This window comes from Hypanus sabinus, chromosome 7 (genome assembly GCF_030144855.1).
Source record: "Hypanus sabinus isolate sHypSab1 chromosome 7, sHypSab1.hap1, whole genome shotgun sequence".
Classification (NCBI taxonomy): Eukaryota; Metazoa; Chordata; class Chondrichthyes; order Myliobatiformes; family Dasyatidae; genus Hypanus; species Hypanus sabinus.
The window spans coordinates 137,984,922-138,010,630 of NC_082712.1; the positions used below are offsets into that span (position 1 = coordinate 137,984,922).

The window sequence follows — 25,709 nt, forward strand, 5'->3', positions numbered from 1 at the left end:
CAGCAAATAAAATATTAACATGTTTTCCCACAGATCTTGTCTGACTATTTGAGTGCTTTTAGCAGTTGCATCTGCAAATTGTTTGATTTTCATTGGCCTCAGACAGTGACTTGTGTGCAACTTGTAGATGGTACACATTGTAAGCACTTAAAGGGAGTGAATAACTACAGTGAGGCCAATAGAATAGGATTTTCCCATAATGGCATTAAGTTGAAGTATTGTTGGAGTTGCACTCATCCAAATTCTGCTCTTCAAGAAGCTGTGCATTTTGCTAGATGGTCAGCTTAAGTTTCAGGTCAAAAAATGCTGAAGGTGCGAAATTTGTCCACGGTAATGCCAGCTGGTTTAACGCTTGTTAGAGTTGATAGTTACCTGCCACTTCACAAGCAAATGCCTATGCGCTCTTTATTAGTCAATGCCTAAATGTTGCCCAGGTCTTCAGGTGTACATAGAATTTTTCTGAGGAACTGCAAATGGATCTGAGCAGATCATTAATATGCAAACTTCCCCACTTCACTTCAAGGCTACGTCCACACTGCACCAGATAAATCCATAACCAAAGCTTTTTCTCTTTGTTTTTACCCTCCGTCCACTTTAAAACAGGGTTTTCGTCCTCCGAAACCAGAGCTTTTCAGAAATGCTCTCCAAAGTGTGTAATTTTGAAAATGCTGCTCGGGAAGATCAGTGTGGACAGGGTCACCAGAGAAATCCGAAAACGCTGTCAGTCGGCAGCGCATCATTTCAATGTTTTTTTGAACGCAACCTAACAATTTCAGAACAGACGGCAACGAGACTGAAGCCAGAAGAGTTAGAAATGTACTCACCAAATACTTTGGCTCATAACTTAACGAATAAATAAGTAAATTCACTTTGCCCTGTTTTCTGTCCTTGCTTGTATGAATGTGGTTTACCTATTTATGCAAGCACTTCTCCGACAATAGATGTGTAACAGCCCGATGTAACATTGTATGGAAGTACAAGATAACACTGATGCAGACATGTTTTATACATTTAATAAGGTGCTTTATTAATGCAACAGAGTTGATCAGTTTTTCAATGTTCATCGTCAGCCGGGTCAATCTGTCCGTGAACTCCGTTGGTTGCCTGCATATGCTCCAGTATTTGTTTTTTTTTTACTTTTAAGTCCTCCTGCATGAGAGCCAACAGCTGTCCATGGTTTAAGTTTTTCTAGTCTGTGACTGCACAAACGCGCACTTTCACGGCGAGATCCGACACTAAACATGTCGCTTGTTTTCGGTAGATGTGTCCTGCACATGCACAGTAGGAGGAGATTCGCTGAAATCTCTGTTTCAATGTGGACGGAGATATTTTTAAAAATGCATAGTGTGGATGCCTATCGTTTTTACGCGAAACTGGCATTTTCAAAATTATCCTGTCTGGTGTGGATGTAGCCTTCTGATGGAGGAACTACAGGCCAAGAATCAGAAAGTAGTGTTTGACGATACAGAATTGTAAACATGAGCAAGTCTGCAAATGCTAGAATTCCAAAACGCAACAAACAAAATGCTGGAGCAAATCAGCAGGTCAGGCAGCATGAATGGAAATAAATAAACAGTTGATGTTTCAGACTGAGATCTTTCTTAAGAACTGAAATTGAATGTGCTGGGATATACAGTAATCACTCCAGCAATAACAACCATCTTCCAGTCGATGAAGATCTTTCCCTGGAAGTGAATTGTACTGGGGTTCCTTGATGTCACTCTGAGAAGTTGCATTGGTTTTAAAGGTGATCCCTCTCTCCCACCCTCTCTCTCTCTTCCTCCCCTTTCTCCCCCCCCCCCCCAGAGGCATGGATCTGAGTGGTGTTGATTGATGCCAACCTGCTTTTTTTTTAGAAAAGGCATGAACAAATTAAGTGTCAAGGGACAGTACAATTGACAGTACAATCAATATCACTGCAGATTAGATTTATCCTTCTCTCTTTCAGTAACTGTCGTGAGATTGCAAGATGCTGTTGAACATTGATAATGTAAAATGCTACAGGTCTTATTTCCCTGGAGAGACAGATGGCGGGCGAGCTCTGTGGCCTTAGTCATACTGAAGACTCGGCCTCGAGCTGCGGTCTTGCCTGTTGCAGTAAACGAGGAGAGGAGGCGCTGGAGGCTTGTGCTGTGTATGATTGTTACTGCGTTTTGCAACTTAGCCCCGGCGAAACACTGTTTTCTTTATCAGCTGTATTTATGTATGGTTGAATGACAATTAAACTTGAACTTAGATGTGACCTAACCAGAACAAGTTGTTTTGGAGCTGGCATGAGTGATGGCTAGATCTAGAGTTTATTTCAATGCTGTATTTTCAAATCAGAATGTGGTGAAATATGGATGGATGCTTAAAAATTATGATGTTTCATACGATTTAGTGAGTTTGGGACATGCCTCTGCAATATCTGAAATGAGTAACAGCAGTTCTTTTTATGGACTGCCAAGTCAGCAAAAGTGGTTCCACAGTGGTGATGATAGGATGCCAGTCAAAGAGATAGCTCTTTCCTGAATATTATTGTGCTTGAGTTCTACTTATCCAGATTAGTAGAGAGCAATTTGCTACTCCTAATTTGTGCTGGTGGAAAATGGTTAGAATGTTGGAGGACATTGCTGAAGCATGTTCTCTGATCTCTTGCTGCTAATGTAATGTTGTTGCTAATAACCTCAAATTTCATGTCAGAGGTAGCCCTCGGGATGCTAATGGAGTTCATGGTAATCATAATACTACTGCATGCTGAGGATGGGTAGTTGTATTTTGTTGACAATCACTGCCTGGTCCTATAGGCCAAGTCAGAGATTTTGTTTAATTCTGTCTGCATGCAGTTAACACTATTTTCTGTTGAGCTGAAATAAATTTGAATATTGTACATTATTCAGCAATATATTATCTCATTATAAGGTCAGTAGTGATGGAGTTTATTGAAGCAGGTGAAGATGTCAGGGTTCAGGATGTTGTCCTGCGGAATGCCTGAAGTGATATCCTGGGGCTGGACAATTTATAACAGACAACAACGGTGTTCTTTTGTGCAAGCTATGACCTCCAGCACTGGAGACAGTTCCCTTGAATTTTCCTTTCAGTTTTACAAGGCTTACTTGATGCCTCACATGATCAAATGCTACATTGTTGTCAAGTTCACTGAGTCTCACTTCCTCTCTAGAATTTAGTTCTTTGTCCCATTTTCATTCCAAGGTGAGCAAGAGCCAAATAATCACAGGAACACCCCAACCTGGACATTGGTGGGTGGGTTCTTGGTGAGTCCGTGCAGCTTGAGAGCTCTGGTGGGACTTTCTTAGCTCTGCTACTGATGGAGCAGTAATAACTCCGATTGTATTTGTCCTCTTTGTTGTGAATGAGAGATCCCCGGGCAATTTTCCACATGATCGGGTCGATTCAGTAGTGTAACTAGATTGGAATGTCTAGATGCTCAGTTAGTTCAGGAATAAAAGTCTTTGGTACTCCACTAAAGATGCATTCAGTGCTGCAAGTGCTGAAAGTGATTTCATGTGGAATGAATTGAATTGTCCGAGGACTGGCTTCTGTGGTGGGGATCCCAGATGTGTCACATATTTAGTCTAATTAGTAGAGTTGTCATTTGTATTTGAGCCAGAAGTGGCAAATTATTGTCTTTCATATTGAGAGCTGAAAGTAATTTTGCCTGGCTTACAATGATGCTATAGTATTCAGACATACCATCCACTGACATATGTGAAAGGCTAGGTTTTTAAAAGCAAAAGTATCTTATTTGCCTCTTACTAGGGGCTACTGTTTTTGTGTCACATACAGTTATAACTGATTTCATTAGTTCAATAAATATCAGTTTAATTTCAAAGCTAAGGCATGGTTTCAGCAGCTACAAATGGGATATTTCCCACAATGTGTTGCATCCAGGTCATTAAAAATGAAAGAAAAATAAAACTCTGCTTCTGAGAGAGCTGCTAGCAAAAGAATAATACCCACCATCGCTATATTCATTAGCTGATGAAGGGACCTGTGGTGTTCACTGTACTTCCGGGGTGTCATGCAAGGCCCATCTGCCGCGGTGAGTTGGTTGGTTTCTCCTTCAGTCTTCTATGGCTTAACTGAAGAGCAGTGTGGGGAAACAAAGATCTTGAGGACCGAAGAATGCGCCTTCTGTTAACTACAGAGGAAATGGGTTCTGATGTGTCCATTTGTGTAGTTGATAACATCCTGTAATCTTGGCAAACAAAGCTTTTTAGCTTTGAGTAAAATCTAGATCACGGTAAGCTGTTGAGAAAATAAGGATTTCTGAATCTGTTAACTTGGGTAGCATGTTTTTGACAGAGATTAAGAGGTGTGTATTTTTATTTTCATGATCATATCGAAGCTTTTTGTTAATAACTGGCTGACAATTGGCCTAATTTTCTCTTCAATTTTCTTTAAATGCTTTGTAATCGAGAGTTTTGAAGTTTGTTTGTTTCTCAGAAAACTACTTGACTGAGAAGACAGGATGACGCTTATAGTATGGATTAACTATTTAATGTGGTGGATGAAAAATGGTGTGTGATTATTAGATTTGGAGTATTTGTACTGACTCTGTTATACCAAATAATTTGAGATATTGTAAACAATGTAAACAATTGTAGGTTACAGGCACCATATTGACAATGTATAACTACTTGTTATTAAAAAAATCCCATTTCATACCATTTAATTATGTTTAAAGTGTACTAGGATTGATTTTGTTGTGAACAATGCTGTACAGGACTAAACAATGGCTGAAACTGTACACAAAGCTATTTCTGCAAAACATTTGCAAGGAATCCATGAGCCGTATTGTTAGAGAATTATCTTAATCTTTTGACTTTTGAACACTTGACTCTTGATTTGTTCTCCCTGGCCCCCATTGTCCATCTAAGCCTAAGCTCTTGGCAATTTTTCCCATGCTGTTTGTGCAGAGAATCCATTCCAGGTCTTCCCTTTGCTTGCTTTGATTGCCGCCCCGATTTGTAAATTTGGATGCTGAGTTATTTCCAAGATGGGGAGAAGCATACTAAAGATGATGTTTAAAAAGCAGTGTGCAAAGTGTCGGTGTGTCTGCATTGGTTCCCTGAGTTTGTAATCAAACAGAGAGTTATAGGTGTTGGCATACAAGCAACAGAATTTCGGATGAGCTCCACAGAGATGGAAGGGCAGCCAGATGTTAGTTTATTTCTATACGTTGTTGTCACTTGCAGCTATTTGTAGATTCATTGGCCTCCATAAATCTCATAATGTTTCAAACTCAGCTGCCCAATTATTTTATCCAAAGCTCTTTCTTAACATCACATTTATTCTGAGATCCAGTTTTGCCAGTATCTCAACATAGTCATGTCTAACCAATCTTATAGTGTTCAGGATGAGGCAGTAAATTGGATTAGACTTTGGCTTGGTGAGAGAAGCCAGAGAGTGGTAGTAAATGGTTGCCTCTTGAGTTTGAGGACTGTGATGGTGAAGTGCAACAGGGATTGGTGCTAGGACCGTTGTCTGTCATCTATATCAATGATCTGGATGATAATGTGGTTAACTGGATCAGCAAATTTGTGGATGACATCAAGATTTGGGGGTGTAGTGGTCAGCGAGGAAGACTATCAGAGCTTGCAGCGGGGTCTGGACCAGCTGGAAAAGTGGGCTGAAGATGGCAGCTGGAATCTAATGCAGACAAGTGTGAGGTGTTGCATTTTTGTAGGGCCAGCTAGGTTATGTCCTGCACAGTGAACGGTAATGCCCAGACGAGTATTGTAGAAGAAAGGGATCTGGGAATAAAGGTCCACTATTCTTTGAAAGTGGTATCATCGGTAGTTAGGGTTGTAAAGAAAGCTTCTGGCACATTGGCATTCATAAATTAATGTATTGAGTACTGGAGATGGGATGTTATTGTCATATGGGGGGAGTTGGGAGTGGACCCAGATGCAAGATACAGACACTGAACCACCAGGAACAGGACTAGGCCTGAGAAGGAAGCAAGGAAAGTGGGGAAGAAAGGACGCCGGACATGACACAGGCCCTGGACAAGACAACACAAGGTAGCGGCAGACAGCCGGACCTACCTAGTGAAGGCGTGGACACAGACAGTTCCCAACACTAGGTAGCAGCAAACGGCCGGACCTACCTAGTGAAGGCGTGGACACAGACAGTTCCCAACACTAGGTAGCAGCAAACGGCCGGACCTACCTAGTGAAGGCGTGGACACAGACAGTTCCCAACACAGGGTAGCGGCAGACAGCCGGACCTACCTAGCGAAGGCGCAGACACAGAGACAGTTAAAAACAACGAAAGACAGTTCCTATCTTGCTCCGGTGGTCGAACTTGACAGCAGTGAAGGCAAGGGATACAGGCGCGGCGAGGCTCCAGAAGGAAGGGGAAGGGATACAGACAGGGGATTTGGACAGGAAAAATCCAGTAGTCAAGAGGCTGAATCCTGAAGCTATTTATGAAGCCAGCCCAAATGAGAATCAGCTGCCTCAACAGAAACTGGGGAAAACTGGAAAACCTGGAATAAGGAACATGGACCGGACTGTGAACCAGAATGTGGATTTTACGGACCGGACCATGACAGTTATATTGAAGTTTTTCATAAGACATTGGTGAGTCCTAATTTGGAGTACTGTGTGCAGTTTTGGTCAACTACCTACAGAAAAGATGTAAATAAGTTTAAAAGAATACAGAGAAAATTTATAAGCATGTTGCTGAGACTGGAGGGCTTGAGTTATAAGGAAAGATTGATTAAGTTACAAATTTATTTCTTGGAATGTAGAAGATTGAAGGGAGATTTGATAGAACTATACAAAATTATGAGTGGTATAGATAGGATAAATGCAAGCAGGCATTTTCCACTAAGGGAGGGTGGCCAGATGTCATGGGTTAAGGATTGAAAGGTGAAAATTTTCAGGGGAACATGAAGGAAAACTCAGAGGGCCGCGAGAGTTTGGAATAAGCTTCCAGTGCAAGTGGTGCATGCAAGCTCAATTTCAAAGTTGGAGATGTTTGGATAGGTGCATGGATGGTAGGGGTATGGTCCTGGTGCAAGTCGATGGAGTTAGGCAGTTTAAGTAGTTTAGCACAGACTAGATGGGCTGAGGGGCCTGTTTCGGTGCTGTACTTCTCTGACTCTCTAAATATTTTTTTTCTAGGTGTTTAAATCTCTCTCATCTGAACCATCTGAGCTCTGCAACAATGTCGTTCATTCATTCATTCATTCATTCATTCCTTCCTTCCAGCCTTTCTTGTGTCACGTTCTCTATCCACTTTCTGCAGGTAAAGGTGATCTGAGCCTTCTGCTCGAGATTCACCCCTAAAGCTACCTGTGCACCAGACAACTGTGAAACCAGCCTGTGCTCACTTTCACCCCCTGGAGCGTCCAGCATATTTCTTCAGTTCTCTCCAGTGTGTCTGCGAAGCTTTGTGGCGATCTTTTCCTCTAAAAGATGTTTAGCGTGCCTCTAAACCCTGATGAGTCACCAGCTGAAACTTACTGGAAAAAATGCTCAGGATCAGGATGCGACTTCGTACTGCCAGCACAGAACCTTCATTTCATTCTGGGCGAAATCAGCATAGTGTGTGACTCAATTTATGTTGCCCTTTCATTTAATAATTAAAGCCGTACTTGTATTGGAGACCTCCTCCTCATCTGCCTTAAATGATGATTTTTTTTCTATGTGTATCGTGACTAGTATTTGAAAGAAATAGATGACTGTTCAATGAGTGTTTGTAGGTTACGCTGTTAAGCATTTGTCACAGCAGTTTTTCGTATTTGTACATAACTGGCATATGTAGTTGTTTTGTTTTAAAATTGTGACGTTTTACTGTGTAGGACGTTCTCCAGCTTTTGTTAAAAGTTCCTTTAGGTTAGTTCAGTGGTTAATAGAAATTCCGGGGAGAGGCGCGTTCTGAAGAACTGATACTATTTATGTCTGATGACCTAGAAGGAAGTGCACCTTGTGGGAGTAAGATTGCGTAATGAAGTTTCATGCGGGTATCAATTGGTAGTTTCAAAGCAAAGTGTGTTCGGAGGAGGGCGGTTTCTACAACTTCAGCTCCGAGTGTTTTCATTGTTCTATAGAGATCTCCCGGTTCTCTTAGTTTGCAGGGTAGGGCTCCTTTTATATAAGTAATTTTCTAAATAGCTGTCTGCTTATCAAGGTTTTGTGAATCTGTTGTTGCTTTTGTAATCGTAACATGTTACTGCAGAGATTTAAATTCTAGTTCTGGGCTTGGTTGTAGTAACTGGCTATGCTTGCTTTGACAACATTTCTACTATGAAGGAGGAGTGTGTGCCTGCGAGTGCCGAGCGACTTTTTTTCTTGTGCTTTTTCATGAGAATTGCAGGTCTCTTAAATCACCTGCAGGCTGAACCGTAAGCAAGCCGAGCCTGGAGGATCCAGCATCACCGTAGTTACGGAAACGTGAGTGTTACATTCGGTCGCTGCGGTGGAATAAACCTGGGATCGAGATCATCGAATTGCCACGTGAGTCTCTATCCTAAATCACACGGCAAGGAAATATAAGGCTGTTTTCAAAATGTGATGTTGAGCTGGAGAATAACATGCATGATTTCTGAAATCGCTTCATGCAGTCAATACACTTTTAAAAATAAACGTAAGGCAGTGAATGGTGAAAACGTCTGGCTAATTTTGGAATTTTTTAAAACCGAATCAGGCTGTTGTAATTTGTCAGGCTTGTATTTGGAAAAAGTTTACATTGTTAGCCTATTAAACACGTTACTTAGGCTAAATATATGCCATGGAATATGTGTGTTTGAAGCTGCCTATTCGTGTCACTCTTAAATAAGTGTTGCTTTGTGAGTGACCGACAATGCATTATTAAAGCTCTGCTGCATTCTCGTGAAGTGCTGTGGGTGGAATGCTTATTGTGTCCTTCACTGGGCGCTGAAGTCGAAACCGCAGCGGTGTTTGCCATTCCTAATTTCAGCTCTCCAAACTGTTCTGCATACTTAAACAAAAGTTTTAAAGGACACTTGATTATTTCTAACTTAAGTGTCTCAAATCAAATTACTAATTTCTTGCTACAAGACTGCTTCAAGTGATAAAGTAATTCACATTTTTTTCTACTTTTTAAAATTAATACCCTTTACTTGGGTAAATTGACCCATTGTAATGTGCAATTTGTTGCATAGATATAGACCATGCGATCTAACGAGTCAGTAGCGTCCTTTGTATTCTATAAGAGCTTCCACTAATAATCCTCCAGCTCATCCAGTCCATTTGTTAGTCTTCAACCCCCGAGTTCTTCCAGCATTCAGATTTCTTTTGCTGTTAGTTTCATTTGTTTTGTGTCTTGCATTGTAGTTTTCAAACTGGAAGCTTATGCTGGCAAGCTTATTCTTGAACCCCTATGACCGAAAGTAAAATAGCATCAGAGGGGCCATTCAGCCCATCAGGTTAATGTCAGCTCCCGGGGTAGCAATCCAATTCTTGGATTGCTTTAGCCATTAATCTCAATATAAGGTATAATTTAAACTAACCAAGAAACCTGAAAATTTAGACATGTGGGAGTAAGCTGGATCACCTAAAGGAAACCAAACAGTTACAGAGCAAATATTCTACATTGCAAGTTAACTTGGGTCCATGGATCTTTGAATGCTGCATCATTCTGCTGCCCACAGACTGGATCTACTGGTCATTTACCTCTGTATTCTTTTAATTAGTTACTGTATTCAATTTTACAATAGTGGTCTCTCTAATTTATGAAAAACACTGAGATAAATGTGTAAACATGAGGAAATCTGCAGATGCTGGAAATTCAAACAACAACACACACAAAATGCTGGTGGAACACAGCAGGCCAGGGAGCATCTATAGGGAGAAGCGCTGTTGACGTTTTGGGCTGAGACCCTTCATCCTGATGAAACGTCGACAGTGCTTCTCCCTATGGATGCTGCCTGGACTGCTGTGTTCCACCAGCATTTTGTGTGTGTTGTTGAGATAAATGTGTTCTCTCTTGGCAGGTTATTTTACTTTGGGTTGTTAGAGCTGTAAAACTGCAGAAATACCTGTGGGTGATTGTTAACAACTACCTTTGTTATTCTAGTACTTGCATTTGTATCATAAGTGTAGGTAATCCCTAAAGTACACACTGTTATCAATAGAACAGGTCATATTTTAGTTCTTCTACCCACAAACCAATTTCCGTATCTTTATCTGTTTTTTAATAGTGATTTGGGGCTTTCTGCATCTCCAAGTGACATTTTTATTGACTGATTCCTCTAAAGATGTCAGCTTTCAATATGCCATAAACATCACTGTTTCAAATTTCCATAGCCAGAATGCTTAGGATCTCATTTATGTGGGACAAGGTAGATTTGTTATGACTTATCTTGATCATATGGTGGGACAAATGTACCTAATTAACCAACAATTGTAGGGGCACATAATTTGTCAATTATGACAAAGAATTGCCATTTTCTTTCAAAATGGTAGTGTTCCTAAGCCATGTCAGTTGCTTCTATCCTGATGGTCTGCTATTTTAGTGTTTTTGAGATGTTATATAATCATGCAGTTGTCTTGACTGGAAACTGACTTTGTGAATTTTAACAGAGTGAAAGAATGAAAAGAAATGACTGCTTAGCGGTGGGAAGTCTAGAGGCAAAAATGAATTTCTTTGCTCAGCATGGTGAAATGCAGTGCATCAGGATGACATGTGGAATGTTTAGTGGCATTAATTCTTTATTCATTTCAGAAGGATTTATCATGCTTAGGAAGTTATTGATATAGAATGCATTTAATTCACCCAAAAAATTTTAATTTCTCTTCAAAAAGTTGCAGATGCTGGAAATGTGAAATGAAACAAGATGTTACCTATTTCTGTTTTCAGCACTTAATATTTCAGGTCAAAACCCCTTCATTGGCACTATGGAGAAGAAAACTAAAATATTTTATAACTTCTGAAGAAGTTGAAGAGATGTGTAGGTTATTGGAAGGATCTTTGACGGGGTTGAGGAAAGGAATGCTATGGGGAGAAATTGTCTGGTTACAGTCATGGAAAACTTGAAACAGAAGCTTTCTGTTGAGGGCAATTCGAGGAACATTAAAGTTGCAATAGCCAGGATGTATGCGGCAGGTTGGCCTGCGCTAAGTACAAGTCATGACCATAGAATGGCCAGTTCTAATAGAGAAAGTGAGTTCCCTGAAATAGGCTTACTCAATATAGAGCACTGAAGGCTGCAACATTTCGAGATATAAGGTGAAGTGTTGTTCCTCAGTCTTGCGGTGGGCTTCATTGTAGCCGCACAGATATTCCGCAAAACTGTCCCTGAATTTGTATGCTTACAACATCCTGAGGAAGCATTGACTGGGTATTTGGAAATCCAAAGCCAGGGGGTGAATATGCTTAATTTGAATGCATCTTTACTACTTCTCCTTGCAGTTTCACTCAAGAAGAAAATAGATATTATGGGCTAAGATGCAATATGAAATCTATGCGCCTCAGCATTTTGCACTTGCCAAGTGAAGAATACCCGTATGCACTTTTTTTTTCTGGCCAGATCTGGCATTTTGTACTTTCTAAACAATTTGATAATTTCAGTTGAAATTTCATGAAGGACAAATATTTGGGAAATGGTATGAAAGATGTCAATTCATTATTGTAAATTTATATTGCACTTTACTTTGAGAAAAAAGGACCACAAAAAAAAACGACCAGAGATGCAACAGTGGCCCCATATTTGTGTGCTTGTATTGGTAAGCTTATAAAGGTAATTTTAATTTAGCATTATGCTCTGGTTTGACGCCATAAACTATGAGAATTAAAAAGAAGGTCTGAAAAGAGCATTCTGAGATCATGAAGCATAAACATCCCACAGAGTCATGATGTCTGAACCATTGAACCCTCTTTACGTTTACTTGATGGGTTTTCAAGATTCCTTTGAATGAATGCTGCTAATATTTTTCAGGCATCAAAGTTCAATGAATGCTTCAATATAGCCTATATGTAAATAACAAAATTATGAAATAAGTTGTATCTAAGAGGTCATGCTTTAAAAAATTCATCTTAGTAAGAAAGGTGGTGAAATAATTCATTGAGTATCATGGTTCAAAATCTTCAAAAAAATATACTTATTGTTTTATTGATAGTTCCAATTTATACCCTTTTGTTTAGGAAGTGAATCTTGCTGGGGTCCGAGTATCATATGAATCCCCTATGACCCTGTGGACTACAGTGTAGAGCTTCATTTACTTGGTGGTTTTTCATTTGGAACCCTAGTTAAAAGCAAGAGGTTTCTGTGGCAAGAAAAACATTACAGATAACTAAACACATTGATGAAGGTAGAGCAGTAGGTGTAGTATATATGGATTTCAGCAAGATAAAGTATCCCATGCAAGGCTTATTGAGATAGTATGGAGGCATGGGATCGAAGGGGACATTGCTTTGTGGATCCAGAACTGGCTTGACCAGAGAAGGCAAAACGTGGTTGTAGACAGGTCATATTCTGCATGGAGGTCAGTGACCAGTGGTGTGCCTCAGGGATCTGTTCTGGGACCCCTACCTTTAATGATTTTTATAAATGACCTGGATGAGGAAGTGGAGGGATGGGTTAGTGAATTTGCTGATGACAGAAAGCTTTGGGGGTGTTGTGGATAGTGTGGAGGGCTGTCAAAGGTTACAGCGGGACATTGATAGGATGCAAAACTGGGCTGAGAAGTGGCAGATGAAGTTCAACCCCGATAAGTGTGAAGTGGTTCATTTTGGTGGGTCAAATATGATGGCAGAATATAGTATTAATGGTAAGACTCTTGGCAGTGTGGAGAATCAGAGGGATCTTGGGGTCCAAGTTTATCGGACACTCAAAGCTGCTGCACAGGTTGACTCTGTGGTTAAAAAGACATAGGGTGAGTTGGGCTTTGTCAATCGTGGAATTGAATTTAGGAGCCGAGAGGTAATGTTACAGCTATATAGGACCCTGGTCAGATCCCACTTGGAGTACTGTGCTCAGTTCTGGTCACCTCACTGCAGGAAGGATGTGGAAACCATAGAAAGGTTGCAGCGGAGATTTACAAGGATGTTGTCTGGATTGAGGAGCATGCCTTATGAGAATAGGTTGAGTGAACTCAGCCTTTTCTCCTTGGAGCGACGGAGGATGAGAGGTGACCTGATAGCGGTGTATCAGATAATGAGAGGCATTGATTGTGTGGATAGTCAGAGGCTTTTTCCCAGAGCTGAAATGGCTAGCATGAGAGGGCACAGTTTTAAGGTGCTTGGAAGCAGTTACAGAGGAGATGTCAGGGGTAAGTTTTTTACACAGAGTGGTGAGTCGTGGAATGGGCTGCCAGCGATGTTGGTGGAGGCGGATACGATAGGGTCTTTTAAGAGTCTCCTGGATAGGTACATGGATCTTAGAAAAATAGAGGGCCATGGGTACCACTAGGTAATTTCTAAGATAAGGACATGTTTGGCACAGCTTTGTGGGCTGAAGGGCTTGTGTTGTGCTGTAGGTTTTTTATGTTTTCTATTTTTCTCTAAAGACCACGTTGTGAACACCAAATGCGCTGCTCTAGACTTCAACAAGAAGAAATTAATTGCTACTTCAATTAGAGGAACATTTTGGATCCCTGAATGTTGGAAAAATTTGAGTAGAAGGTCATATGTGGCATGGTAAGATGGTGCATGAAGGATGGGGGATGAAAGTGTGGATCAAGGACTCACAAGACTGATTTTCCTTCAAAATGGAAGTTGAATGGAAAGCATCTTTGTTAGGTTTTATCAAAGTTTTCAGAAATTTCAAAAGATAATGCAAAAGTATTTAATGGAACTGTGAATTATGATATTAGGCAGGAATTCAGTGGCATAAATTGGGAATGGATGTACTCGGGGAAATGTACAACAGAAATTTACAGGTTGTATAAGGAGTGCTTGCATGGGATTCTGGAAAGGTTTATCCCGTTGATTCAGGGAAAGGATGGTAATGTGAAGGAACCATGGTTGACAAGAGATGTGGAATATCTAGTGAAGAGGAGGAAAGAAGCTTTTTTAAGATTTAGGACTCTAGGGAGTTACAAGGGAGCTAGGAAGGATCTTGAATGGATTTAGGAGAGCTAGAAGGGGGCATGAGAAGACCTAGGTGATTATGATTAAGGAAAACACAAAGCGTTCTTTATATACGTGAAAAACAGGATGATTGGAATGAGGGGAGGATTGATTTCCTCTTCTTTTGCTGAAGTGTTTGGAGTTGGAGGAGGTAGGGGAAGTCCTTCATGAATATTTTGCTTCAGTGGTCACCAGTGAGAGGAGCCTTGAAGTTTGTGAGGACAGCCTAAATCAGGCTGATGTGCCCGAGCATGTCCACATTACGAAAGAGGATGTGCTGGAACATTTAAAATATGTTAGGATAGGTAACTCCCCGGAATCGCATATTACTACAGGAAGCAAGGGAAAAGATTGCTGCCCCTTTGTCGAACATCTTTGCATCCTTTCTGGCCATAGGAGGATTACCAGATGATTGGAGGCTAATATTTTTCCTCTGTTCAATAAAGGGAGTAGAGATATCCCTGGGAATTATAGAGCAGTGAGCCTTGCTTCTGTGAAGGGTAAATCATTGGAGAAGATTATTAGAGATGGGACTTGAGTATTTAGAGAAGTATGATTTGATTAGGGATAGTCAGTATGGCTTTGTGAGGGGCAGGTCGTACTTCACGAGCCTGATTGAATTCTTTGAGGATGTGACAAAGCACATTGATGAAGGTAGAGCAGTAGATGTAGTGTATATGGATTTTTGTAAGGTGTTTGATAAACTTCCCCGTGGTTGACTCATTCAGAGAATCAGGATCCAGGGAAACTTGGCTGTGTGGGAACGGAATTGGCTTGTCCATAGAAAGCAGAAGATGATTGTAGACGGATGTTGTGCAAGCATAAGAAATAGATGAGATAAAGTGAAGGACTCTCAACTGTGGTAGTGGGAAAGCCACAGTTTCAGGAACGAGTAGCATATCTTAGAAGCACCCCTGTGGTAAGTCTTGACATTCCTGTAACTGCAAGGAACTGGGGGAGTGCTATGGAGTCTTTTGATGGTAATGTGGGAGCAAGTATATCTGAGGTAGATAGAGGTTTATTATAAACATTGGTTGTTAGCAATCTCCCAAGATAGGACCGAGTGATAAGGGAAAGGAAGAGTCAAATAATAATATTTTCAAACTCTGCAGGAAGCAGGTAGCCACAGCAATGCTGTCATTAATTAATATAAAGGATTTGCAAGAAGGTCCTGAGTAGGACTTAAGTAAAAGGTATTCCATATATCATACGCTAACTCTGGTATAACTTGGGGTCTTGATAGTTTCCTTTGGTCTGGAGGAGTGAGTGAGTGAAGGTGAAATTATTCAATGTGATGACGAAGTAGAAGGATTGTGCATCCATGGCAAAGATGACCCCTTTGGGACCAGAGAATGAGAAGCTGTCAGAGTGATGGATGGCATCGAAGATGAGAAGGGAATGGAACAGAGGAAGGGATCAAGTCAGAATATTAAGAAATAAATTCTGTGGATGAGAGCACACTGAAACAAAGAGCCTGTAAGAGCCATTCTACTTGTGGATTTGGGCAGGAGGTAGAAATGGGCTGTTCATTGCTAGGAAACTGCAAGGCTGGACTTTGTGAAGTACAGTTCCCCTGATGTCTGTCACTGTGAAGTTATAGCCTAATGTTTGGTGTGAGTGTCTGAGAACTAATGTTGAGCCTCTGCAAAATAGCTCTGGAGGATATAGCTAAATACTACTTTAATGCTAATTAAATGAATATAATTTTCCACATAGGTACTCTTGAGATGTCATGTTGGTTGAGAGTTAAACAAATAGTGTGGGGACATGCTATAATAATAATCAATCTAATTAGGATGAAGGTCGAAATTGCCTGGAATTTGTATTGTAACAAATCAGGTGATAAAAATTGATCATAGTTTATGTTCTCATCAGGACTGGGCTTCATTCTGTGCTCCAGAATCTCTATCAGCAGATTGTACAGCTTGATGTTGTTTATTGAGTCAGTTTAAAATTCATAGGATTGTTCTTTTCCAATTACTTCCAAAGCTTTCGGTTTTCCACTTGACCCTTTATTTAATTTGCTTTGTACTATGATTCATTTTTGTGTCGAGTCAAAAACCACAGAAACAGAGCCCACTCTGTCCGTGTGGGCCACAAAAAATTACATATGAATAGGATGTTTATACTAAACTCATCCCAATCACCTGCACTTGGTCTGCAGTCACTTCAAAAAATGTTTCAACTGGATCATCTTCTTTCAAAATTCATATTTTAAAAGATTGATTTCAGGGTTTTTTACTTGTTCTCAGTAAGAATTTGAATCTATCTCCTAGGTAATAACAATACAAGTTCATTTTGCACATTTGATACCACCTACTGGGTTCAAGCTTATTGAGGGCTAAAATTTGTCCTTAATGTACAAGCTCAGCCTCTAAAGCAACGCACACCAAATGTTAGAGGAACTCAGCAGGCCAGGCAGCATCTATGGAAAAGTCAATGTTTCAGGCCAAGAACCTTCATCAGGAAATTCCTTCTCACCTTCTGAGGCTGTGTCCTCTGGTCTTACACTCTCTCACCATAGTTCTCTACATCCACTTTATCGAGGCCTTTCACCATTCGATAGGTTTCAATTATGCCACCCCTTAATCTTCTGAAGATGGTGGAAGTTACAGAGAATGATGTGGTTGATGCGGAGGCTAATGAGGAGGTGAGGACAAGAGGAACTCTATCTGTGCTAAGGCAACAGGAAGGTGGGGTGAGAACAGATATTCGGGAAATGGAGGCGTTGTGAGCGAATGTAGCATTGGTGGAAGAAAGGAAACTCCATTCTTTGAAGGAGGAGGACATATGTAATGTCCCAGAAAGGAAAACCTCATCCTGGGAACAGATAAGGTGGATGCAAATGCAGTGAGAAAAGGGATTATTATTTTTACAGGAGACCGTATGGGAAGAGGTATATTCAAGATAGCTATGGGAGTTGGTAGGTTTATAAAAGATACTGGTAGTATGTTCCCAGAGATGGGGACAGAGGTCGTGAAAATGGAGAGAGGTGTTAGAAATGGACTGAATGAATTTAAGGGTAGGGTGTAGGGGGCAAAATTGATGAAATCATTGAGCTCAGCATAGGTGCATGAGGCAGCATCAATGCAGTCGTCAATAAAATGCAGAGCGAGTTGGGGAGCGTAATTGATGAAGGCTTGGTAGCCAATGGAAAGGCAGGAATAGCTTGGGTCCATGGCTGCATCTTGGGTTTGGAGAGAGTGGGAAGAGCTGAAAGCTAAATTTTTGAGCGTGAGGACCAGTTACGGAAGATGGTGGAGGGAAATTCATTTGGTCTGTTGTCAGCCAAGAGGCGGAGAGCTTGAAGGCCTTCTTGATGGGGGATTGAAGTGTTTTGAGGCTGGAGATGTTGAAAATGAGGTGGTTCGGGCCAGTGAATTGAACTTTGTTGAGGAGATCTTGTAATGAGAGACATCTTGGTACTATGTGCACACATTACATACAGTATGAAGTATTCCAAATCTGTTTATTGTCATCAGTTAATGGAAAAATAACGAACATTCACTTACTGAAACATTATCACTTCATCTTTACTTATGAGCTCATGTGGAAGAACTTCCCTTTACTGTGTTTTTTGATGTTAACATGCTTTCATACGTTGGTGGTTCGTTGACAGGACTATTGATACCAAATTGTTGTGGCCGATTAAATGCTGCCTCCATAGTTTCAATTAAAAATACCATTGAAATGTTCACATTTGCAAATCTTCTCCAATCTTAATGGCATCAGAGGATTCTATTGTAACACTAATGCTGCAGATTGGAGATGTTCCTAACAGCAGGAACTTGTAGATATTTCTCAGAGTATTAAGCCATTTCATAGAACAAAGTTTTATTTATGCTTTTGCTCAGTTGTGAGATTTATATTGGTGTTAGCATTGAAATTTTCTCTCTATGGTAGGCTATAATACTCTTCTATTGAATTATGTTCTCAGAAAGGTTTCATAGGATGTGCTTGTCTCATGGCTTCTAACTGACCTGAATGGTGACATTAATCAATGGATAGAAGTGCAATGAATCTCTGTTGGGAGATCCAGGCTACCTTGTGGTTAACGAGCAGAACAATATTATGAGGTTGTATTCAATTCATTTAATAACTAGGGGTATTTGATCACTCTGCATTACAAAAGGACATTTTTTTAAAAATGTCTAGCCATGCATTGAAGTCAGAGATGATGAACTCATCAGATTTAGGATGCTTGTAAAATTATCTTTCATTAGATCTCGATTGGTCATGGTGGGTTTAGATGATTTAGTCACAAAGCTGTGAACCAAATTTTTTTTAAAAAGCATTCTATTTTCAGAGTTTGGTGTAAGGATTCCAATTTAGCATTGTGTATAAACTTGTGAAGTACATCGAGTGCTTGCTATTTAAGAAACTGATCTAAAGGAGGCTTCAAGCTAAACAACTTATTTTGCTATAAAAACTAGAGTGAAGTTTGTTTTGGTTGGAAGTTAATACATACATGAGGAAATTTGTCAGTTAAACTGACAGACTCTGGATCTTAAGGAAAGGTGTGGAATTTAATCAGTGGTGAGATTTTCTGAATGTTTAAACAAATAAAAGATATGTCTTTACTGAGTTTAATAGCAGAACACCACAGAATAAGGCTTATTCTGTGCGAGTGGTAGCTAAAAACGTGGTCCACAATTTTCCGTTTCTTCTAAAGAAATCTTCACTGCCAATTTAATATCATATTACTGGAGGATGTGTTTGTTGTCTTGAGGGAAAATTAGGGTGGTTAAACCCTCAGTGCATGACGACGTGTTCTCTCGGACCCTGCGGGAGGCGAATTCAGAAATTACAAGGGCCTGAGCCCAGATATTTAAATCATCCTTAGCCATGGGTGAGGTGCCGGATGTTGGAAGTCAATACACAATGTTGTTCCATTGTTTAAGAAAGGCTCTAAGAATAAACCAGGAAATTATTGGCCGGCGATCCTCACGTCAGTAGTGGGAAAGTTATTGGAAAGTGTTCTAAGAGAGCAGATGTAAAAGTATTTGGATAGACAGGAATTGATTGGGGATAGTCAGCATGGTTTTGTATAAGGTAGGTCATGTCTAAACAAACTTGTAGAGTATTTCAGTGAAGTTACCAGCAAAGTTGATAAAGGCAAGGCAGTGGATGTTGTCCACATGAACATTAGCAAGGTCTTTGACAAGGTCCTGTATGGGAGTTTGGACATGAAGGTTCAGTCACTTGGCTTTCAAGATGTGGTAGTAAATTGGATTGGACATTGGCTTTGCAGAAGAAGCCAGAGTGTGGTAGCAGGTGGTTGCCTGACTGGAGCCCTGTGGCCGGTGGTGCGCCATGGAGTTTGGCGCTGGGTCTGCTTTTGTTTGGCATCCACATCAGCAATCTGGATGATGCGGTAAACTGGACCAGAAAGTTTGTGGATCTCAGCAAGATTGGGAGTGTAGAGGACAGCGAGGAAGAATATCAGAACTTGCAGGATCTGGATCAGCTGGAAAAATGACAGATGGAATTTAATGCAGACAAGTGTGACATGTTGCACTTTGGGAGGACTAACAAGGGTAGATCTTGCATGGTGAGCAGTAGGGCATGGAGGAGTGTGGTAGGGATTTGGGAATACAGATTTGTATTTCCTTGAAAATGGTTTTACAGGTAGACAAAAAGCTTTTGGCTCATTGGCCTTCACAAATCAAAGTATTCAGTACAGGAGTTGCAATGCTGTGTTGAAAATGTATAAGAAGTTGCTAAGACCTAATTTGGAATATTGTGTCCAGTTTTAGTCATCTACCTACAGGAAAGATGTCAATAAAGATTGTACAGGAACTTGAGGGTCTGAGTTTTAGGGAAAGATTGAATAGGTTAGGACTTAACTCCCAGAATGTAGAAGATTGAGGGGAGATTTGACAGAAGGACTTAAATTTATAAGGGGAATAGATAGGGTAAATGAAAACAGGCTTTTCCCACCCAAGTTGGATAAGACTACAACTAAAGGTCATGGGTTAAGGGTGAAAGTTTAACTCTTTATGGGGAAAATTAGTGGGAATTTCTTCACTCACAGGGTGGTGCGAGTGGGGAACAAGCTGCCAGTGCAAGTGTTGAATACTGGGTCTGTTTCAACATATAAGAGAAATTTGGATTTGTACATGGATGGGAGGGATGTGGAGGGCTGCAGTACTGCTGCAGGTCAGTGAGACTACAGATTAATGATTCAGCATGGACTAAATGGGTTGAAGGACCTATATATGTGCTGTAGTGTTCTATGACTCATTTTATTAATGAAACTTCCGTTGATTTCACATAAAATAAATTCAAATTACCTTGTAACAAGTAGCTCAAAGTTTATCTTTAGATATTGCATGCAAATTGCCAAGATCTTTTATGAATCACATGAAATAATTATTTTATACTTTATCCCATTTTTTTTACAATATTGCATTCACAGGATCTTGTTGCAGATTAAATGCCCTAAGAGGATCAATGTAATGCTAATAAAGTGAGCACATGCAGTGGAATGTTTTCCATATCTATAACCATAGGCAACTCCCATGTTATGGTTGTTGGAGTAATGGAAATTCATCCTCAGAATCTCAAATCACTGCCCAAAAAATATGAGATAGAGAATGAAATTTACTTTCACAGAATTTATTAAAAAGTAAGCATTCAAGCTCATTCCCGTGGGTAAACTCTTTAAATCCATTGAAAAAAATCATAACAGAATTGATGAAAGACCACCCAAGCAGGCCATTCATTTGGAATGCAGAAGACAACAGGCTGTGCAAATACACAAAGTTAATCCACTGGTCCATGAGGCATTGATCCTGCGCAGAGCCAGAGGCTTTTTCCCAGGGCCAAGGTGACTAACACGAGGGGGCATAATTTTAAGGTGCTTGGAAGTGGGTATAAGTGGGATGTCCGAGGTAAGTTTCTCACTGGAAGAGTGTTGGGTGTATGGAATGCACTGCCAGTGACGATGGTGGAGGTGGATACAATAGGGTCTTTTAAGAGACTCTTTGATAGGTACATAGAACTTAGAAAATAGAGGGCTATGTGCTAGGGAAATTCTAGGTGGTTTCTAGAGTAGGTTACATGGTTGGCATAAAATTGTGGATTCAAGGGCCTGTAATGAGACTGCAGATTAATGATTCAGCATGGACTAGGTGGGTTTCTATGCTCTATGATCTATTGGTTGTGGGAGCATTTCGATGATGTAGCAAGTGAAGTTATCTCCCTTGGTTCATGAGCCTGATGGTTTAGGGGTAGTAACCCTTCCTGAACACGGTGGTGAGAGTCCTGAGGTTCTTGTACCTTCCTGATATCAGCAGCAAGAAAATAACCTGTCCTGATGATGGATGCTATTTTTCTGTGACAGTGTTTCATGTAGATGTGCTCAAGGTGGGGAGGGTTTTACTCATGATCTACTGGGCTGAATCCACTACTTTTTGTAGGTTTTTCCATTCAAGGGCATTTTCCTTACCAGGCTGTGATGCAGGCAGTCAAAATATTCTCCACTACACATCTATAGAAGTTTGTCAAAGTTTTAGGTGTCATGCTGAATCTCCGCAAACTCCTAAGGAAGTAGAGGTGCTGTCGTGCTTTCCTCATAATTTCACTTGCATGCTGGGCCCAGGGCATGTCCTCCAAAATAATAACACCCAGGAATTTAAAGTTGCTGACCCTCTCCACCTCTAGTCTTCTGATGAGGACCAGCTCACGGGCCTCTTGTTTCCATCTCCTGAAGGTAATTATAATTAGCTATAATTAGCTTCTTGATCTTGCTGACATTTGAGTCAAAGTTTGCTGTTATGATACCACTCAGCCAGATTTTCAATCTCCCTCTTATCTGCTGGTTCATGACCACCTTTGATTCTGCCTACAACAGTGGTGTTGTCAGCAAACTTCTTTTCTTTTTCAATCTTTTTATTGATTTTCACATATACACAAAAAAAAATAACATAGTAATAAGTAAATTATAAATACAATAGACTTGAAATCACATTGATAATAAGATAATAATATCCTACTAAACATCAACAAAAGAAAATACCTTAATCAAGTCCACATGATTATATGAAAAAAAAACAAATAACCATTAAAAAAGAAAAAAAAAATATTAAAAAATATGTGAGAAAAAATATATATTAAAAAAAAATAAAACACTAAACTAAACTAACATAGGCAATAATAACAGTTTACAAGTATAAGATAGTGTCAAAGAACTCCGGAACTCCATACCTGAACATGAATAAGCAGAAAGGTCCGGAGAAGGCCAAATTAATTCATATGAAAATGTCGAATAAACGGTCTCCAAGTTTCTTCAAATTTAATTGATGAGTCAAAAATAGTGCTTCTAATTTTTTCCAAACTCAGATAAGAAATAGTTTGAGAAAGCCACTGAAATGTAGTAGGAGGATTTACTTCTTTCCAATTTTGTAGTATAGACCTTCTGGCCATTAATGTTACAAAAGCAATCATTCGTCTGATTGAGGGGGAAAACTGATTGCCATCTTCATTTGGTATGCCAAAAATTGCAGTAATAAAATGAGGTTGTAAATCTATATTCCAAATTGAGGAAATAGTAGTAAATATATCCTTCCAATAATTATGTAAAGTGGGACATGACCAAAACATATGGGTCAATGAGGCCACTGCTAAATGACATCTGTCACATAGAGGGTTAATATGAGAATAGAATCGAGCAAGTTTATCTTTAGACATATGAGCTCTATGTACAATTTTAAATTGTATTAAAGCATGTTTAGCACATATAGAAGAAGAATTAACCATTTGCAAAATTTTTTCCCATTTATCTGTTGATATGTTGTATTGAAGTTCTTTTTCCCATTCTTGTTTAATTCTAACTGATATTTCTGGTTGTATCTTCATAATCATATTATAAATAAAAGCTACTAATCCCTTCTGACCAGGATTTAAGGTAAAGATCAAATCTGTAGTGTCCATCAAAGTTGAATTAGGAAAAGATGGTAAAACTTTATGTAAAAAATTTCTAATTTGTAAATATCTGAAAAAATTAGATTTAGGTAATTCAAATTTATTAGAAAGTTGATCAAATGACATCAAAGTATCTTCAAAAAAGAGATCACGAAAACATTTTATACCTTTCCTTTTCCATATGTTAAAAGCTTGATCTGTCCAGGAAGGTTTGAAAAAGAAATTAAATAAGATAGGGCTATCAAGAACAAAGTTTTTCAAAATAAAGAACTTACGAAATTGAAACCAAATTCGTAATGTATGTTTAATAACAGGATTAAATATTTGTTTATTAAATTTAACTAAATCCGCAGGAAGACAAGAACCAAGAACAGAGAATAGAGAATATCCCTTTACCTCATTACATTCCAAATTTACCCACTGTGGGCACAGTGGTGAATCCAAATCTAATTTCCAATACAATAAATTACGAATATTATTTGCCCAATAATAAAATCTAAAATTAGGTAAAGCTAAACCACCATCTTTTTTTGATTTTTGTAATTGCTTTTTACTTAACCTAGGGTTTTTATTTTGCCACACAAATGAAGAAATTTTTGAATCAATGCCATCAAAAAAAGACTTAGGAATAAAAACTGGTAGGGCTTGAAATAAATATAAAAATTTCGGTAAAATCATCATTTTGACAGCATTAATCCGACCAATTAATGATAAAAACAAGGGAGACCATCTTGTAGTAAGTTGATGAATTTGATGAAGCATAGGTAAAAAATTCATTCTAAATAAATCTTTATATTTCTTGGTAATTTTTATACCTAGATAAGTGAAGTTATCAGTAACAACTTTAAATGGTGTCCTATCAGTCAATAAAGTTTGTGCATTTAAAGGAAATAATTCACTCTTATCTAAATTTAGTTTATAACCAGAAAAAGTACCAAATTGAACCAACAAGGATAAAATAGCAGGAATAGACCTATCAGGGTCAGAAATATATAACAGCAAATCATCAGCATAAAGAGATAATTTATATAACTTCTCATTACGGGTAATACCAAAAATATTAGGAGATTCACGAATAGCAATAGCTAAAGGTTCTAATGCAATATTAAATAATAAAGGACTTAAGGGACAACCCTGTCTCGTACCACGAGATAATTGAAAAAAAGAGGATCTGTGGTTATTCGTAAAAACAGAAGCAACAGGTTTATGATATATTAATTTAATCCATGATATAAAATTAGGACTAAAATTAAAATTTCTCAATGTATTAAATAAATATATCCATTCAACTCTATCAAAAGCTTTTTCAGCATCTAATGAAATAACACATTCTGGGATTGTGGGTGGTGAAGTATGAATTATATTAATCAATTTTCTTACATTAAAAAAGGAATACCGATTCCTCATAAAACCAGTTTGATCTTCTGAAATAATCTGAGACAGTACTTTTTCTAATCTAATAGCTAAAATTTTTGTAAGAATCTTAGAATCTACATTTAATAATGATATAGGGCGATAAGATGTACATAAAGTAGGATCTTTATCTTTTTTAAGAATTAGAGAAATATTAGCTTCATAAAAAGATTGAGGTAATCTCTTCTTAGCAAACGCATCATTAAAAATTTCACATAACCAAGGAGAAAGCAAAGAAGAAAAAGTTTTAAAAAATTCTACTATATAACCATCAGGACCAGGAGCCTTCCCTGAGTTCATTGATGAAATAGCCTCTCCTATTTCCACTATAGAAATAGGAGCATCTAACAGACTATGATCTTCATCAGTCAGTTTAGGAATATTCAAATTGTTAAAAAAATTATCTATCATGGACTGGTCACCATCAAATTCTGAATGATATAAAGATTTATAAAAATCTTGAAAGGTATTATTAATTTCTTTATGATCAGTAGTTAAATTACCGTCTAATTTGCGAATTTTAATAATTTGTCGCTTAGTCGAGATAGCCTTTAATTGATTAGCTAACAGTTTACCAGTACGGTCACTATGAATATAAAATTGAGCCCTGGTCCTAATTAGTCAGCAAACTTGAGTATGCCATTCGAGCTATGCTTAGCCATACAGTGCCAATCTGAACTGACTGGCTTTTGCAAATGAGTAATTTGAGGATCCAGTTGCACAAGGCTAAGGTCTTAGAGCTTATTGATTAGTTTTGAGGGGATGATGATATTGAATGCTGAGCTGTAGTTGATAAGGAGCATCCTAAAGTATGTACCTTTGTTGTCCAGATGTTACAGGGTTGAGTGAAGAGCCAGTGAGATGGTATCTGCTGTTGATCTGTTGTTCCAGTAGGAAAATTGGATCAGAGTCGGTTTTCAGGCAGGAGTTGATGTGTTTCATCAACAGCCTCTCAAAACACTTAATCACTGTGGATGTAAATGCTACTGGGTGATAGTCATTGAGGCAGATCACAATGTTCAGAGTGGGGTAAGATGATCTAGCTTCAAAGCTTTCTACCAATTATCTTTAAATTGTTTCATAGGTGCCTTTAATTTACTCTAAGATCTAAGCTACTAATCTGTGCAGACTCTTTGCCTGCATGATTTTAATAATTTTCCTGAACTTATGTAATGAAAGATGTATTAAATGGCCCTTTGTGGAGTTACTTGTACACAAAATTCTTGCAGTTTGCATGCATAATGATGATTGCTTAAATATAAAGTACTTGGCATGATGCAGAATTTTCTCAGGAGACAATGATGTTTTGTATAAATGGAAGCCTTGCA

The 25,709-nt window shown here is 39.0% G+C and overlaps 1 protein-coding gene across 7 annotated transcripts in view; it reads left to right on the forward strand.

Moving 5' to 3' along the window:
- plekha7b (pleckstrin homology domain containing, family A member 7b) overlaps window positions 1–25,709 on the forward strand; it is a 422,578-nt gene that overhangs the window by 156,884 nt on the left and 239,985 nt on the right. The window contains exon 1 of one of the 7 annotated variants that reach the window (XM_059975744.1): window positions 8,330–8,468. The exons of the other annotated variants lie outside the window; for them this stretch is intronic. The gene's annotated coding sequence lies outside the window, so the exon portion shown is untranslated. Of the gene's footprint in view, window positions 1–8,329; window positions 8,469–25,709 lie in introns of those variants that run through there. 7 annotated transcript variants of the gene reach the window in all.